Here is a 3302-nt window from a genome sequence, read left to right as displayed (position 1 = left end):
GAAACAGGAAGTGGGCTGTATGCTGGGTGTGCAAAATCACGTACCTGTACGTGATTTAGTGCACGCAGTTTAGGGGGTGCTGCGCTCCTGCTGTGATTGGACCCACCGATCGTTCACAGGAGAGACAAAGCAGCGGTGAGCCGATATAAACAAAGTACACTGCTGTTCTGCCTGGGCGGAAAAGAGAGAGATTGTGTTTCAGCTAAGCTGAATCACGATCTCTTTTCCTCCAGTGAATCCACTCCCCCACAAATAGAAACACCCCCCCAGGGAACACATTTAACCCCTTGATCACCCCTGTAGTTAACCCCTTCCCTGCCAGTGTAATTTATATAGGGATCAGTGCATTTTTTAGCGCTGATCACTGTATTGGTGTCACTGGTCCCCAAAAAGTGTCACTTAGGGTCAGATTTGTCCTCTGCAATGCCGCAGTCACCCTAAAAATCGAAGATCACCGCCATTACCAGTAAAAACAATTTTAAAAAAGTCCCTAAATCAATCCGCTATTTTGTAGACGCTATAACTTTTGCACAAACCAATCAATTTATGCTTATTGTTTTTTTGTTTTGTTTTTTACCAAAAATATGTAGCATTTGCACATTGGCCTAAATTGATAAAATATTTTTTGTTTTTGGATATGTATTATAGCAAAAAGTAAAATATTATACATTTTTTTTTTCAAAATTGTCTTTTTTTGTTTATAGCACAAAAAATTAAAACCACAGAGGTGATCAAATACCACCAAAATAAAGCTCTATTTGTGGGGGGAAAAAGGGGCATCACACGACCACGCAATTGTCTGATAAAGCAACGCAGTGCTGTATCACAAAAAATGGTCTGGTCAGGATCAGGAAGTGGTTAAACTCCGTACACATGGCTGAATATTTCTATTGAACGGGCTGACATTTGGCCCGTGTGTACTACAGCCGGGGAATGACCACTAAAGGTCTGCCAACCGTCTCTCGATCAGTGCTTTCATCGGAGGAGCTGTCCCCCTGTCAGAAAACAATAGAACAGCAGGGGAGATTGCTGTACTAACATCGGATTGTAAGTACAGCTGCTCTGACCTGAGCTGTCAGATTTTTTTATGTTCAGCCTGCTGGGTTAAACAAAATACTAGCAGTGTGTACCAGGCTTTAGAAGCGGAAAACTAAATTGATAACTCCAGTGACTTGGCTGACCTTTCTTTACAGGAAACATCCTTCCTAAGGCAAATGTTTTTCTCTAGCACAATAAAAAATTATTCCACCGACTACAGATTTTCATTGCTGTGAGTGTCATATCAAGGCAAGATAAACTAACAAATGTCATAGTTTTTTCTTTTAAGGCAGCAAGAGTAGAACTGTAAAATATGTCAGCATGATCACTTGCAGTCTCTATTCACCGATAAGTGTATGACATGACACCGCTGCAAATTTAAAATACTGAAATTACATTAACATGTTAAAGATTATATGATATTTTTGTATTTTGGTTTACATATACTTCAAAATGTGAAAAAGAACCTGCCAATGTTTTATCCCCGGAAAAAGCATAACACCCTGCTCCCTGCCAGAAAGCCAGCAAGCATGAATTCTATGTTAAACTTGGGGTTTTACCGCTATTGGACTGCAATGTATACAACTGTAACTAGGAAAAGATTGAATATCAACATTTATACAATTTCCCTATTCACTGAACAGCACACAGTGGTTTGTCTGTGATGGCCTAAGCTGCCCAGCAGGTGGCTCTGTTGACAGAAAATTTGAGCTTGTTCAAAAGGAAATGTGCATGTACCAATACTACCAAACATTAAAAATGGCAACCAATCAGATATTCGTTTACTGGCGTGAGATCAGGATAAGATAAATATTTATTTGCTGTAGTGTTGACACACTGGTGTTAGGTATCATTTAGTAAGAAATCACTGAATACTAATGTTAAACCCCAAATTATAACAAAGTTGCCCTTTTCGATCAAAAGCTTAAGGATAAGTTCACCTTTTGGGAAAAAAATATTAAATGCACATATTTTTGAAGGGGAAAAAAATTTGCATTTTTAATTTTTTCATTTTTTCTGGAAAGCAGTGGATCAGGGGTGCAATGCCAGACTCCTGCAGCTTTCGGCCCGTACCTCCATACAGGCTGACTGTTTCCAAGCCGCAGGGCTTGTGAATGAACTGCAAGGCCACTCATCAGCAACCTCGCAGACCCTTCAGAACTACAAGCCATCATCCACAATGGCTGACGGTAGTTGTAGTTCGTGCATTCACAGGAAACTGTGGATTAATGATGTGGCCGTGTGGGTGGAGCTCTTCACGGCCACATTATTTTCAAATAATGACAGCGGGTGTGGGGAGAAGATGCCATGCTCGCTGTTCAAGAGGGGTGACATGCAACTGCTGGAACATGCAATACATGAATTGCTCACATTCAAATACTCAATATTGGGCATTTTACTGGACATGTCCATCCTTCCTCTGTGGTAAATAGGCCATTCAGAAAACACAGTGCAATGCATGTGTAGTGAGGAGCCAGAAGTGAGCCCGTAGGAAGTCACAGCTGGCTTTCTACACTTCTAATCTGCAGAAAAAGTAAGTCCTTAATAAATACCACAGATATAACATATATATATATATATATATATATATATATACACACACTGAGCAACACTTTTGCGTTTGCCCCTATTTATCATGAGCTGAACTTAAAGATAATTCATCCACCTCACAGGTGTGGCATATCAAGATGCTTAGATGCTTATTAGATGGCATGATTATTGTACAGGTGTGCCTTAAGCTGGCCACAATCAAAGGCCACTATAAAATGTGCAGTTTTACTGTACAGTAGAGGGGGTCCGAAGACCAGTCAGTATCTGGTGTGACCACCACTCGCCTCACGCAGTGCAGCACATCTCATTCGCATAGAGTTGATCAGGTTGTTGATTGTGGCCTGTGGAATGTTGGTCCATTCCTCTTCAATGGCTGTGGAAAGTTGCTGGATATTGGCAGAAACTGGAACACGCTGTCATATACGCCGATCCAGAGCATCCCAAACATGCTCAGTGGATGACATGTCTGGTGAGTATGCTGGCCATACAAGAACTGGGATGTTTTCAGCTTCCAGGGATTGTGTACAAATCCTTGCAACGTGGGGCCATGCATTGTCATGCTGTAACATGAGGTGACAGTCGTGGATGAATGGCACAACAATGGGCCTCAGGATCTCGTCACGGTATCTCTGTGCATTCAAAATGCCATCAATAAAATGCACCTGTGTGCGTTGTCCTTAGCGTATGCCTGCCCATACCATAACCCCACTGCC

Source organism: Lithobates pipiens, unplaced genomic scaffold (genome assembly GCF_037356315.1).
Source record: "Lithobates pipiens isolate NorthernLeopardFrog02 unplaced genomic scaffold, aLitPip1_a1.2 Scaffold_18, whole genome shotgun sequence".
NCBI classification, from domain to species: Eukaryota; Metazoa; Chordata; class Amphibia; order Anura; family Ranidae; genus Lithobates; species Lithobates pipiens.
The sequence above is the reverse complement of the archived record's forward strand: the minus strand, read 5'-3'. Positions refer to the sequence as shown.